Source organism: Protopterus annectens, chromosome 9.part0 (genome assembly GCF_019279795.1).
Source record: "Protopterus annectens isolate FY-2018-M chromosome 9.part0, PAN1.0, whole genome shotgun sequence".
Lineage (NCBI taxonomy): Eukaryota > Metazoa > Chordata > Ceratodontiformes > Protopteridae > Protopterus > Protopterus annectens.
The window spans coordinates 253,966,759-253,982,688 of record NC_056743.1 but is presented as its reverse complement, the minus strand read 5'-3'; the positions used below and the strand labels follow the sequence as shown (position 1 = coordinate 253,982,688).

General features: G+C 42.4%; 1 protein-coding gene across 2 annotated transcripts in view; it reads left to right on the top strand.

Moving 5' to 3' along the window:
* The window catches only part of FBXO3 (F-box protein 3), a 226,784-nt gene that overhangs the window by 159,370 nt on the left and 51,484 nt on the right, over positions 1–15,930 (top strand). The window lies entirely within an intron of this gene.

Below are 15,930 nucleotides of genomic sequence, written 5' to 3'. Positions count from 1 at the left end.
ACTGATTATCAAAGTCGTGGGTCTTGCGCCGTTTGTTGTTTTATCTTCCATTATGTCAGGTAGTCAGGGGTATAAAGCATGCAGCCAACGCCATTACATCTGTCTTTCTTGCCGTGTAGTGCCTGAAGCAGAAGCAGTTCACAAGCGCCAGTTGGCCGACTCCTGAAATTTTAGTTTTCGAGTTTCAGAACCAAAGTCTTCAATTAAAGCTAAGTACCCCGTTGGGGAAACTTTTTCTTGCTCTAAACTGATGTCAGTAAAAGTCAATAATTGTATTTCTTGTGGAAAGCAAACACCTCATAAAGATTTTCATTCTTACTGTATTTCTTGCCTAGGCCCTGACCACGATGTCCCTCGCTGTCGGTTTTGTGCCTTATTTAAACCACAAACTATTCATCGTCCGTACATTTTCGCTTCTAAATACTTTGGTACTCTGTTCAATTATCCAGATATGTCCTCGGTAAACCACCCGATTACCGACTTTCCGAAAAAACGCTAAGATAAAGACAGACAGGTCACCTAGGTCCAAAGCTGCCGATGATGCTTCTAAGCTAGTCACCAGTTCGCCAGTACTCAGTGAGGTGTTTTCGCAGCCTCTGATACCCGCTACTTCAGATTCGCAGGCCTCTACTGAGACCCATTCGGAGTCCGGCATGCTGCGAGATGCTTCAACTGCGGAACCTGCTTATGTCTCTACCTTGGATGGGTCCGGAGCTGCTGTGCAGGCACCGGCTTCTGAGAGTGTATTCAGGCCTACTGACTTTCATATTAAACTGATGCCATCCTCTTCTTCTAGGCCTTAAACTCGAACCATGCGTAGTAAACCAATGCCCATACCGCATGGTCAGGCCTCTATGCCTAAAAAACAAATAAGAATGGCTGAAGACCGTATTACTTTAATCAGGGGAAGCCAACCTTCCCCGTCTGAGACCTAGGACTGAATTTGCTTATACTTCTGACCAGGATTTTGAAATTTCTGTCTCCTCTGATGACCAGGATTTACCCTTACCTACCTATAAGGATTCTGATGCAGAGGACTCCATTCCCTGTGCTTCTCCCCCAGAGAATTTTTCTTTTGGTGAAACCTTGCATACTCTTAGGGAACATTTTCAGTGGGAAAGCCAGGATTACTCTGATTCTAAAAAGATGCTTACAGATTTCTTACTCCTGCCCCAACACAGGTGTTTAGCTATCCCTCCTGTGCTGGACATTGTTCACGATGCTTTTTCAGTATCTAGCTTGGCCCTTGACTCTTTACCTCCTGCTCCCAAAAAGCCTGATAGATATTACAGGGTTCCTGATTCTCACAAGTTCCTTTTTAAAAATCCTGTTGCAGATCCCGAGACCATTTCACAAGGACCCAAGGGCATTAAGGTTACTACTGCCAGAAATCCTTCCCCCTCTGATAGAGATTCTATGGCCCTGGATAGATGGGGTAAAAACGTATAACCCTCTGCAACCTTGGCCATCAGGCCCTTAAATTGCCATTTTCCTATGTTAAAGTATCAGCAGCATATTATTGGATTGCTTAAATAGAAAATTATGTTGATTCCTGATTGTGCTAAAAGTAAGGATTTACATGAATTAATGCATTCTGCTGAACAGGTTGGAAAACTTGCTTTGCAATGTGGTCTTTATTCACTAGAGGCATCTTGCAGGGCTGCTGTCACCGGGTCTGTACTTAGAAGGCATGCTTGGCTTAAGGAGCAATCTTTGCCAGATCATGTTAAAACTAAATTGCTGGATGCTCCCTTAAATCGGGACCACCTGTTTGGTGACAAAGAAGAAGTTCTTGGAAAGATGGAGGAAAAAGCTAAATCTATGCAAACTGTTTAAGATTTCTTACAGTTGCAGCCTCCTAAATTTAGTAGGCATTGGCCCTCAAACAATTGGTCCTTTCCTACCTCTTCCAGGCCTTCTTGGTTCAAACCCAGAACCAGCAGAACACCCAGGCTTCAGTCCCAGGGTACGCACAGGACTAAGCAGTGGGGGGCTCCCACTTCCAAATCGGGGAGTAGTAAGACCCCCTGTATGGTAAGCTGTCTCAATGACTTAACTTTAAAACTTCCAAGCACTTCTCAAATGACTGTTCCTTTAGGGGGAAAGATTGCTCTGCAAGCAAAAAACTGGGAACTCATTACCCAGGACAAATGGGGTTTTAAACATAGTTTCCCAAGCATACAGATATCACTTCCACAGGTTACCATCCCAAACGGTTGGCCAGATCTACCCCCAAATCAGTGGGCAGAGGCTGAAAATCAAGTACTCTGTCTCTTAAGATTAAAGGATATTCAGACTGTACCAGAAGAGGAAAAGGGACAAGGTTTCTCCTCAAATCTTTTCCTGGTATCCAGAAAAGACAACTCATGGCTTCCTATCTTGGAACTGTCTATCCTAAACACCTTTTTGGTGATTCCAAAATTCCAGATGCCAACTCTTCACTAGTTGCTTCCCATGATGGGCAAAGATGCCTGGTTGGCAACACTGGATTTAAAGGAAGCCTACCTGCACATCCCAATCAGGGAATCTTGCAGAAAATACCTACGCTTCAATGCAGGCTGCATGCAGTATCAGTTCTCTGCACTGCCCTTTGGCTTATCTACTGCACCCAGGGCATTCACAAAGTGCCTAGCTCCAGTCATTGCATTTTGCAGGCAAAGAAATATTCAAATTACCCATACCTGGACGATTGTCTAATTCAGGCAGAAATCCAGGACATACTTCTGAATCGTCTGTCATTTGTACACAAGGTGTCATTTGTATACAAGGTGTTAACTTGCCTGGGGTACACCATAAAAGAAATCACAGCTGGTACCCTGTCAACAAATTATATCCCTGGGAGCAAGCTTGAACACAACTTCCTAGATGGCTTTTCTCATGCCAGAGAAACAAATTCTTTGACAACTTACTTCAAACTAGTGGCCACAAAAACCCTGCTATCTGCAAGGCGAAAACTGCAAGCCTTGGGGTTCATGGCCTTGTGCCTTCTACTAATTCCATATGCAAGACTGCATATGAGGAAACTACAATGGTATGTAAAAAGCCTATGATGTCAACATTCTCAGGATCTAGAAGCAATGTTTCCTATCATACTTTGCCTACAGTTAGAATTCCTTTGGTGGGCAGAAGCCTGCCACCAAAACAAGGGACTACCATTCACTCTGCCGCCCAAACTCTAACAGATACATCAGGCTATGCATAGGGGACTCACCTGGCAGGGAAATGCATTCATAGCAAATGGAACCAAAGTGAAATGCACCTGCATATCAATCAAAAAGAAATGTTAGCTGTACAGAATGCTCTGACAGCCTTCAAGGACCACATTCTTCCAGGACAAGTAATGGTAAAGACAGACAACACCACTGTTATGTGGTACATAAACAAGCAGGGAGGTACCCATTCTTACCCCCTCTGCAGACTAGCCATGGCTCTGTGCAACACAGCCTTGAGCTACCAAGTTCATCTACAGGCTCAATTCCTGCCAGGAAAACTAAATACACTGGCAGACTAACTAAGCAGAAATCTCATGGACCCACACGAGTGGAAATTGGAACCAAAGATTTTCAACATGTTGATCAACAAATGGGGGTTCCCAGATATAGATCTGTTTACCTCCCCCAGAACTACCGATTGGACAAATTCTGCAATAGAACTCCCGACAAACAAGCTTGGAAAGCGGATGCTCTGTCCTTCAGCTGGAAAAATCTATCAGTTTATGCCTTTCCTCCTCTGTCTCTCCTCTCCAAAGTACTACTAAAGATCAAGCAGGACAAACCAAGGATGATACTGATTGCACCAGACTGGCCATGTCAACACTGGTACTCCCTCTTGCGCAGTGTGTCACAGCTGGCCCTATGGACCTACCTCAGACCCCTACCCTGCTGTCTTAGCAGGACAGCAAGATTCTGCACCCCCATCTTCAAACCCTGAACCTGGCAGCCTGGCTAATTACCTAATCTCTCCGTTACCGTCTTTCAGTAAACAAGTGTTGGATGTCATTTTGGAAGCAAGGAGGCCTAGTAATAGAAAATCTTTATGCTGAAAAATGGAAAAGATTCTGTGCCTGGAACCAAACTCAAGGGATGGCCACAGCAGCGCCCAATTTACCTCTGATTCTTCAATACTTAACTGAGATGCTTCACAAGGGCCTTTCCTTTTTCTCCATCAAAATTCACGCCTTAGCCATTTCAGCTCATTACAACACAGAACCACCCCTCTTTTCTCACCCACTGCTCAAGCAGTTCCTCAGAGGGGCCAAAAACTTAAGACCACCCAGGAGAGCCCCAACTCCAGCCTGGGACCTTAATTTTATATTGGAAAAAACTCACTCTTACTCCTTTTGAGCCAGTTGCAACTGCAGAGTTAAAATTCCTTTCTTGGAAAACAGCTTTTCTTTTAGCAATCACTTCAGCAAGAAGGGTATCTGAATCACAGGCCCTTATGACAGTGGAGCCTTTCATCATCTTTCATGCGGACAGGGTGTCCCTCAGGACCAGTCCCTCTTTCATGCCCAAGGTGATATCCAGTGTGGCACTTAATCAGCCCATTCATTTGCTAACCTTATTTTCTAATCCACAGAACAAAGGGGAACGGATACTGCACTCGCTAGATGTGCACAGACAACTTAGATTTTACTTGGACAGGACTAAACCTGGCATTTGTTGCAGGGGCAGAGAGGAAGGCTATTTCAAAGCAAACCATTTCTAAATGGATAAGCCATTGCATTCATTTATGCTATAAGCACCATGGAAAACCTATCCCACAGGGGATTAGACCCCGTTCAACCAGGGCTGCATCTACCTCTACACCCTTTCTCAGAGGTGTCCCTTCCAGGGACATCCTAGAAGCTGCTACCTGGAGTTCTGTACATACTTTTACCAAGCATTGCCATCTGCCAATTTTCTCTAAATCCAGAGCTGGCTTTGCCACTGCAGTCTTGCAGGGTCTTATAGCTGGTCCTAATGCTATCTAAATTCCACCTCCCATCCTTAGCTTTGGGAATCTACCCAAATGTGATAACTGCAACAGTGAAACACAAAGAACATAGTACAATTGTGTACACTTACCGTAAATGTAGATGTTCGAGTGTATTCATGTTGCAGTCCTGGTTACCCTCCCTCCAGCCCCCTGACAACTTTTGGCTATACCTCTACTTTCCTTTACTATGCTTAAAAGCTTTTTGGTGTGTTTGCTTTTTTGTTGGAGGTATAACATTTTGTGTGTGTGTGTGTGTGTGTGTGTGTGTGTGTGTGTGTGTGTGTGTGTGTGTGTGTGTGTGTGTGTCTGTGGATATATATATATATATATATATATATATATATATATATATATATATATATCTTTAATTTCTTCCCATTAGAGGGGCACCTGACATCTGGGGCAAGAAAAACTGATGTAATGGCATCGGCTGCATACTTTATACCCCTGACTACCTGACGTCATGGAAGATGAGACCGCAACCGAAGCAGGACCCAAGACTTTGATAATCAGGCTGACTGAGGGCTACTGCAAGCAGATAACACAAATGTGATGACTGCAACAGTGAATACACACTAACATCTACATTTAAGTGTACACAACTGTATTTTTTAAATGGGTCTTTGGTCTTTATTTTCTGCAGTGACATAAGTTTTGCATGTATATCAGTGTCTTTAGAGCTGTGATATTTCACACCAGTTCACAGTGCTACAGACCTCTGCATTTTGTTCAAACCTGTTACTTGGACATATACGGGCTTTATTGTATGATTAGGAATCAGAGGTGGTCATGTAAAATTGGCTTTTTACCACATTTTTTTTTTTTGATATAATAAGCACTTTTGTAAGAAAGCCCTAGCAGCTGCATATAAATCTTCTTCAAGCAATGATTATGGTATTTTAAACAACTGGAGAAAGATTTTGAAAATAAACATGTATGTAAAGTTAAGTGAGCAGTGCTTCTTACAAATCTTCTTGAAAAAGAGCTTTAAAAACAAAGGTAACTTTAAATGTGCAATGCTACCAACAAATAAGTGACATAACTCTATTGAATTTTCCAGGACAGTAAGCTGATTTTATTTTTTTATTTAAAGTTTGTAGGCACTTTCACTTTAACGGAGACAGAAAACCTTTTGAAACAGTTTTGTCGATAAATAGTCTGTTGTGTAAGATGAAAAACATAACTAAGGCAGTAATCTGTCAAAAGAATTAGTATTCCTTATTCTGTTCAGAATTCCATTGATCGAATATGGCTTTTGCCATGTTAGATTACTTTTAATTAAATGAAACTGTTTAGCTTTTTTTATTATCATTCATTCAAAGTTTATTGCACTGGAAAACAAAAGGCAGTAGATACCTTCTGTCCTGACATAACTCTTACATTGGATATAAAAAGTTTACACACCCTTGTTAAAATGCCAGGTTTTTGTGATATAAAAAAATTAGACCACAATAAGTCATTTCAAAACATTTCCTACCTTTAATGTGACCTATGACCTGTACAATTCAGTTGAAAAACGAACAAATCTGTTAGGGGAAAAAATATAAAAAAATAAAAAATGTATAATAAGCTCGTTGCATAAGTGTGCACACCTTTAAACTAATACTTTGTTGAAGCACCTTTTGATTTAATTACAACATTCAGTCTTCTTGGGTACACACCTGCCATCAATTAGAGACTCTGATTAATCCCAAATAAGCTGTCCTAACAGGATTTTCCTGACATTTACTTAGTTGCCTGCTACAGCAAAAGCCATGGTTTAGAGAGAGCTTACAAAGCATCAAAGGGATCTCATTGTTGAAAGGTATCCATCAGGAGAAGGGTACAAAAAAATTTCCACAGCATTGGATATACCATGGAACACAGTGAAGATGGTCATCAAAAAGTGGAGAAACTATGGGACAACAGTGACTTTGCAAAGAACTGGACATCTCTCCAAAATTGATGAAAAGATCGGGTGAATAATGGTCTGTGTGGCTACCAAGAGACCTACAGCAACACTGAAGGAGCTGCAGGAATTTCTTGCAAGTACTGGTTGTGTACTACATGTGACAACAATCTCCCGTATTCTCCACATGTCTGGACTATAGGATAGGGCTGTAAGACTGAAGCCTTTTCTTGCATAGAAAAAAGTCCAGGCCTGTCTAAAATTTGCATAACAATACATAGTCTCCCAAAAGCATGTGGGAAAATGTGTTATGGTCTGATGAGACCAAGGTTCAACTTTTTGGCCACAATTCCAAAAGATACGTTTGGCACAAAAACACTTCTCATCACCAAACGAACACCATCCCCACAGTGAAGCGTGGCGGTGGCAGTATCCTGCTTTGGGGTTGCTTTTCTTCAGCTGGAACTGGGGCTTTATTCAAGGTGGAGGGAATTGTGAACAGTACCAATTACCAGTCACTTTTGGTCTAAAACCTTCAGGTGTCTGCTAGAAAGCTGAAGATCAAGGGGAATTTCACCTTTCAACAAGACAGTGACTCCAGGCATACTTCCAAATCAACCAAAGAATTGCTTCACCAGAAGAAAATTTAAGTTTTGGAATGGCCCAGCTAGAGCCCAGACCTAAATCCAATAGAAAATCTGTGAGGTGACCTGAAGAGGGCTGTGCATAAGAGAAGCCCTCGCAATATGACAGATTTGGAGCGCTTTTGCAAGGAAGAGTGGGCAAATATTGTCAAGTCCAGATGTGCCATGCTGATGAACTCCTACCAAAGAAAGGCTGAATGTTATAATTAAATCAAAAGGTGCTTCAACAAAATATTAGTTTAAGGGTGTGTACACTTATGCAACCAGCTTATTGTATGTTTTTTATTTTTGTATATTTTTTCCCCCAACAGATTAGTTTGTTTTTCAATTTAATTATACAGGTTATAGGTCACATTAAAGGTGGGAAAAGTTTTGAAATTATTTATTGTGGCCTCATTTACATCACAAAAACCTGGCATTTTAACAAGGGTGTTTATACTTTTTATATCCACTGTATATGTTTTGTATTTATTGTAAGAGAAGTGTTACTGTTGCTGTTTCTCTACAGTGTTTAAATGAGTAGAAGAGTTGAGCTAACAAAAAATGTTAGGACAGAAAGACTGATCGTCAATAGGATTTCTTAGATTTTGTAGGGCTGTCGCAGATTTCTATGGTACTATGTAAGTGTAAAAGTGACGCTCTTCCTATCCAAAGACATAGTGCATCAGGATTTTTTTTACTGTGGTAATTGTGCTGTTGTCAGTAATGCCCAGTTGCTGGTATGTAGTTTTGCCACAAACTTTTCAGCAGCTCTTCTTGATTTTACATCTCTTGCTTTTTTCTCCAGATCTTGTTTTGATGGTGATGAATTTGTTCTCGTGTCTCTTTCTTTTTTTCAGAGGACATTATTGCAAGCAAAATGCTATTCCAAGCTTCCCTACTGGTGCTTTGTTTGGACCTTGGCTTTTTTTTTTTTGCAGTTTCCATGTTTGTGATTTTTTTTTCTGTCTGGAGAACATAACCTTTCTGAAAAGCAACAGTGTTTGTATAGCAACTTTTAGTTATTGTATTAGACTGCATAATTGCTGTACATTACTGTGATTTTCTCCTTCATACTTCATCTTTAGGTTGTTGTACTTTTTTCATAAGTATTCTGTCATCCTACCCATTTTATCTGCATTCTCCATCAAGATTGTTGGATTTCACACCATGAAAGAACAAGTAGAATGTTTCATGTCTTTGTTGCATCTGTTCCTCACTTTCTTTCTTCTGTATCACTTATTGAACACTGTCCGTTACTTAGTTTGCCTCCAGCCTGATTGTTCTTTCTCACAATTTTGTGCGACATGTTTGATTTTCTGAAAATAACAGTGCACTTAAATTAAAAGAAAGAGAAGCTGCTTTGGAGACTAACTTGGTTAATGTAGCAGGTCTGACTGAGGAAGATGCTGCTGAATGAATATGATATGATATGTCAGTCTCTAATTACACCAGGTGACTACGGTAAGACACTTAGAGGGAGAGAGTAAAGGTGCAAGGATTGTATGACGGTTATACTGATTGGGGCCTGAATCTGTCAAGAGTAGACTGAAAGAATTCAAGCTCAAAGGTAGAGAAGGGAGTAACAGGAGAGTGAGTTATTGGCCATGAGGGTTGTAGCCAGCTGGTACAGGTCTGTTTCATAAGGAACAGAATTTGTGATTTTCAGCGTAGGTGTCTCTTGCATTAGTCTTCACATTTGGGACTTCTGCTGCGTAAGACCAGACGTCTAGCCTTACTTTCATAACTTAACACGTCTTCATCCTTAACTAGACATTTATTCTCCCACCTGAGCATTAACGCATCTGTGGTGTAAAAGAGACATCTTCCTGCATCATATTTAGTTCTTGTTGCAGTTTATGAACACATTGGTGTAGATCTCTGTGCATCTGTCTTTCCGTTCAGTCTGCTTCCAGAGAAGGCAGGTAATTAACCCACTGCGGAAAAAACTTGTATTTTTTTATTTTTTTCAACATATAATTTAGTATTTTGAGGACATCAGGAGCTCTAGATGTCAGTAATTGCTGAGAAATATAATTGCATAACTGTGGGAAAACAAATTCCACACAAGGGTTTTCATGTGCATCACATATTTTGTCAGGAGCTTGGTTATGATATTGCCTCTTGTTCCCACTACACCCTGTATAATAAGACCATAAAGTGGGGAGCTTAGTCTCTTGAAGACTCCATCCATTAACAACTCATTTTTCTGCATGGTGTTGGAGTGCCATATCAACAGTGACAATTGTCCAGAGCTAGTGTTCACTCTCCCAGGCAATTAGCTCTGCTGCGATGGTTGTTCCATACCACACACAAACACTTACACATTCACACCTGTGGCAAATTTAATGTATCCATTCCACCTACTGCATGTTTTTAGAATGTGTGAAGAAATAGGAACACAAGGAGAAAACCCACATGAGCACAGGGAGAACATGCAAGCTTCACACAGAAGGCATCCCAGCAAGACTCAAATCAATGAATTTGTTGCTGTGAGGCAACAATTCTGCCCACTGTGCTGCTGTCCAAGACTTTCCACTGCCTCCTCAAAAAAAAAAAAAAAAAAAACTGGACATGCTGTCCTAGACCAGCATGGATTTTAGCCAGGTCTTTCCTAGATGACGTACCAAAAAAGTACATAGCAACCAAGTAGTACCCTCAATAGAAAATGTACCAGCAGCCTGACAATCTTTGTTTAGAGTCCTAAGGCTTCTGTAGGCCCAAGAGTGTTAGATTCAGTGAGTTGCTGTCTTTACACCCTACTATAGTGCCTATTTTAATCAAGCCCTGTGTATCGCCCTTGTGGAAGAATCCACACACCAAGACGATGACACTTTCTCCTTAGTTGAAGTGATTGCATCCTTGGTTGGTCCAGATTCCTCCTCGTATACCTCTGTTTCTGACATATTTTGCATTTATAGAGATAGGCCTGTATTCCCCTTACTTTTTCTTAGTAGGGAACCAAAGTGGAAGGCTAAGCTGCTCACCATTATCTTGAGGTCTCCAAAACAGTTTTAACTGCTAGAATTGAGGTCTTGTTTGTCCAGTTCAGGATACATAACATTTTGTCATAGCTTGAGCTGGGTGGGTCCTCCATCTATCTCCTTCTAGACCCATCTCAGGGTTTGATGAATCTGGCTCTGGGCTTTGTCTTATTTCCTACAAAATCTGCAAACTTATTCAGAACAGTCTTTGAAGCTGGGGAAGTTCCAGTTCAGTAAAGAGAAAAGGGGAGGCTTCCTTTCTTCTCTCAGGACTCTTGATTTCCCCAATTCTGAGGTGGATGGGCTGGCATGTCTCCCATCTATCTCCCTCTCCCAGTGATGACTTTAACATCAAAGACATCCAATCCTTTGCTTTTCCACAGACCACTTCTCATGGGATGATACCTTCAGTAGGATGAAGGAGTGCGTTGGAGGGGAAGATGAAGAGTTGTCAGGCCTGCCAGAGTGAAGACCATTAACAATACTGCTATTCATTCACTTCTCAGAGGATGCCTTTGCCAGTGCATTTCTAGGAACCAGACTTCCCCTGGTCAGGAAGCCTATATGCTTTTTAAAGATTTCCAGAAAGTAATGACTTAAAAACCTTCTTGCTGGTCCATTGTTGGCATCCCTGGATACCAGCGTGAACTGTAATAGTGTTCTGACCAAGAATTCACTTCCAAGTAACAGGGAGAGTAAGATGTTTTCTTGCTTTGAGAAAAAGTTTATACTTCTGCTCTCACCTTCAGATCTGTAAACTGCCAAACACATGTTGAATTACCAAGAGTCTGATGTTCTTCGTGTTTCACTGTTGCAGTCATAACTGTAGGGTGATCCTGCCAGCAGGCAGCCCGAGGTCGGCCAGAATTCCAAAGTCTGGGTCCGGCGTCGGCTGTACCAGCAAGTACCCCGACGTCAGAACGCAGAGGTATAAAGCTGACAGCCGACGCCATCTTCTCCAGTCTTTCTTGCCGTGCGGTGGAAAGCAGCTTGCAAGTTGTTGGTTGGCGGATTCCCGAACAACGTGCTTTGCTTGTCGTCGGTCCGAAGACGACGACTTCTCTTCTCAAGCTAAGTACCCCGTTGGGGAAACTTTTTTCTTGCTCCTCCGATGTCAGAAAAAGTTAATAATTGTATATCGTGTGGAAAACAAATACCTCCTAAAGATTTCCACTCTTATTGTCTTCCTTGCTTAGGCCCTGACCACGACGTTTCTTGCTGTCGGTTTTGTGCCAGGTTTAATTCTCGTACTATTAAGCGTAGGTACTATTGGGCCTTGAATTATTTGGGTAGACGGTTCAATTACAGGATGTCGTCGGATACTTTACCGACAACCGGAATTCACAAAAAGCGCAAGGACAGGGATAGGCCTCCGAGGTCCAAACAGGATTCTATGCAGCTGGAGCCAGCTTCGGGTTCAGCGGTCATCAGTGAGGCGCTTTTGCAGCCCCTGTCGTCAGCCACTTCGGAACCGATGGCCGACACGGACTCCCATGGGGAGCCAACTAGGCCCAGTATTTTATCTGCTGCAGGACCTTCGGACATCGTTCCTTCAGATGGGTCCGGAACCGCTGCGCAGGTACCGGCTTCTGAAGGGGTTTTCAGGCCTTCTCATATCACTATTACTGCAAAGACAAAGGCAAAGTCAAAGACTCCTGTTAAGCCAAGGATTTCTTCTCAAGCTTCTTCGGATTCAGCTCCCAAGACCCAAAAGCAATTAAGGATGGCTGAAGATTTGCTTACTATGATTAGGGGTTCTCACCCCCCTCCTGAAAAAAGGCCTAGACAGGATATTCCTTATGATTCCTCTGATCAGGCTTCTGTGTCTTCGGTCTCTTCCCTTCCTCTGAACAGGATTACTCTTTTCCTCCTTATAAGGATTCTGATGCAGAGGACTCTATTCCCTCTGCTTCTCCCCCTGAAGATTTTTCTTTTGGGGAAACCTTGCATGAGATGAGAGAGCATTTTCATTGGGAAGGCCAGGATTATTCCGCTTCCAAGAAGAGACTTAGGGAATTTCTCCTTCTCCCACAACACAGACCTTTGGCTATTCCTCCTGTTCTTGATATTGTGGATGATGCTTTCTCTGAAGCTAACCTGAATCCTGACTCTTACCCGCCTGCTCCTTCTAAGCCGGATAGATTTTGTAGAGTCCCTGACTCCCATCAGTTTTTGTTCAAGAACCCTTCTGCAGATCCTGAAACTATTTCTCAGGGTTCCAAGGCTGCTAAGGCCGCTTCAGTTAAAAATCCTATTCCCTCTGAAAAGGATTCTCGTGCCTTGGACAGATGGGGCAAAAAGGTGTATACTTCTGCTACTCTTTCTATTAGAGCTTTAAATTGCCAGTTTCATATGTTCAAGTATCAGCAATTTCTTTTGTCTGTTCTAAAACAAAAACTTTCTACCTTTCCTGCATGTGCAGAGGACAAGGAATTACAAGATGTATTGCATGCAACTGAACAAGTTAGCAAACATAGTTTACATTGTGGTTTTGATGCCTTGGAGGCTTCTTGTAGGGCCGCAGCCTCTGGTACTGTTATCAGGAGACATGCTTGGCTTCGAGAGCAGAATTTGCCTGAGCTAGTTAAGGCTAAATTGAGATGCCCCTGTTCAGCATGATGTTCTGTTTGGATCTAAAGCTGAGGAGGTTATTAAAAAGATGGAGGATAAGGTGAAATCTATGCAGACTGTTAAAGATTTCTTACAAGTTCAGCCTCCTAGATTTACTAGAAATTGGCCCTCCAAAAATTGGTCCTTTCCCACGTCTGACAGGCCTCAAAGGGGAAGATATAGACGCTCTAGAGGTCGGGCTCAGGCCTCTTACAGGTCCAGACAATGGACTGCTTCATCCCCTAGAAGGGGAGAAGACAGATCTCGATCACAAAGGAAGCAGACCCAATGACTCTCTCTGTTGGGCTACAGGTCCTCTTTGCCTGGAAGCCCCTCTCGGAGGAAAACTTTCTCTTTTCTACCAAAATTGGACTCATATTACCCAAGACAAATGGGTTTTGGATGTGATTTTAAGAGGTTACAAATTCCACTTTCACACTCTGCCAAGGTCTATTGGTTGGCCGGATCTGCCAAAACATCAATGGTCAGAGGCCTTAAATCAAGTAGACGCTCTTGGCCATGAGAGCCATAGAACCTGTTCCTCTTTCACAGATGGGAAAAGGTTTTTACTCAAGACTATTTCTGGTCCCAAGAAAACAAAGCTCATGGAGACCTATTCTGGACCTTTCAGTATTAAACACCTTTCTGGAAATTCCAAGATTCAAGATGCTTACTCTACAACAACTTCTTCCAATGCTCTCCCAGGATGCTTGGATGGTGACATTGGACTTAAAGGAAGCCTACTTACACATTCCCATCAGGCAGGAATGCAGAAAATACCTCAGATTCAAGGCAGGTTCAAGGCACTTTCAATTCTCTGTACTGCCCTTTGGTTTATCTACTGCGCCCAGAGTCTTTACCAAGTGTCTGGCTCCAGTAGTAGCTTATTGCAGACTCCAGGGGATTCAAATTTACCCCTATCTGGACGACTGCCTTATTCAGGCAGACAGCAAAGACCTTTTGCTTCAACATCTGGATTTTGTTCAATGTCTTCTCCTACTACTCGGATTTTCAGTGAACACAAAAAAAGTCACACTTGATCCCTTCTCAGCAAATGATTTTTTTGGGAGCTCTTCTAAACACAAGCTTGCAAAGGGCCTTCCTCACTCTAGAAAAACAATTACAGCTGGCCTCAATTTTCAAAACCTTGGCAACTTTACCTCAGCTCACTGCAAGGAAATTCCTGCAGGCTTTGGGCTACATGGCTTCTTGCATCCTGTTGATTCCAAATGCAAGGCTTCATATGAGAAATCTTCAATGGTACCTAAAGAGTGTATGGTCTCAGCATTACCACAGTCTAGACACAATGATTCCACTGATTCCCTGCCTCCAAAAGGAGCTCCTTTGGTGGTCCAGGGCTTGTGCTTTGAACGAAGGGAATCCCTTCCGTCTGCCTCAACCTTCTCAGATCATAACCACGGACGCTTCGGATTATGCTTGGGGAGCTCATTTCCTAGACATTGGCCAGCAGGGCTCTTGGACAAAGAAACAACTTATCTGGCACATCAACTTGAAGGAAATGTTGGCAGTCCAAAATGCTCTTCTAGCATTCCAGGCTCTTTTGAAACCAGGACCTCTCCTGATTCGTACAGACAATACCACAGTCATGTGGTACATAAACAAGCAAGGGGGCTCTCACTCTTAGCCCCTATGCAGACTAGCCATGAATTTATGGGACACAGCTCTAAATCTGAATCTGCATCTTCAAGCTCAGTTCATTCCAGGAAATCAGAACCTCTTAGCAGACAGCCTAAGCAGAAATCTTTTGGATCCTCATGAATGGATGTTGGAACCCAACTTATTCAGCAGGATAACTGCAGTTTGGGGTTGTCCTCAGATCTGTTTGCATCCCATCTCAATCATCAGTTGCCTCTCTTTTGCACCAGGTCCTTCCGCATAACAGCTTGGAAAGTGGATGCCCTGTCATTCAGCTGGAGGAATCTTTCGGGATATGCCTTCCCTCCTCTTCCTCTTCTGCCTCGGGTGTTACTGAAAATAAAACAGGACAAACCCAAGACTATCATTTTGATAGCTCCAAATTGGCCTTGGCAGTTTTGGTATCCAACTTTAAAACACCTATTCTTGGAACCTCCTTGGATTCTTCCTCTGACCCCTTCTCTTCTGTCCCAGCATCAGGGTCAGATGCAACACTCTCAAATCAAGACTCTTTGCCTAGCAGCTTGGCTCTTCAAGGGCCTTTGATTCCTTCTCTTCCCAAACAAGTTTTGGATGTTCTTTTAGAAGCTAGGCGGCCTAGCACTAGAAAATCTTATGCTTCAAAATGGAAAAGATTTTGTATTTGGATGCAGGATCGAGGTTTTGATCCTCTTTTGCCTAATATTTCCTCCATTTTACTTTACCTCTCAGACCTTCTGCTTAAAGGCCTTTCCTTTTCCTCCATCAAAATTCATGCTTCTGCTATCTCAGCTCATTTTAATACTGATCCTCCCATTTTTTCTCACCAGCTGGTGAGACAATTTTTGAGAGGAGCTCAGAATTTAAGACCTCCCAGAACTCCTCCTGTTTCTGCTTGGGATCTTAATTATATTTTGGAGAAACTTACCTTGCCTCCTTTTGAGCCTGCTGCGGCTTCGGATATCAAGTTCTTATCCTGGAAGACAGCTATCTTATTGGCATTGACTTCTGCCAGAAGGGTTTCAGAGTTGCAAGCTCTCATGGCTGTGGAACCATACATTATCTTCCACCAAGACAGAGTTTCCTTGAGGACAAATCCTACATTTATGCCTAAGGTGATTTCTAAAGTGGCTCTAAATCAGACTATTCACCTTCCTACCTTCTTTCCAAATCCTCAAAATAAAGGGGAAATGATCTTGCATTCATTGGACGT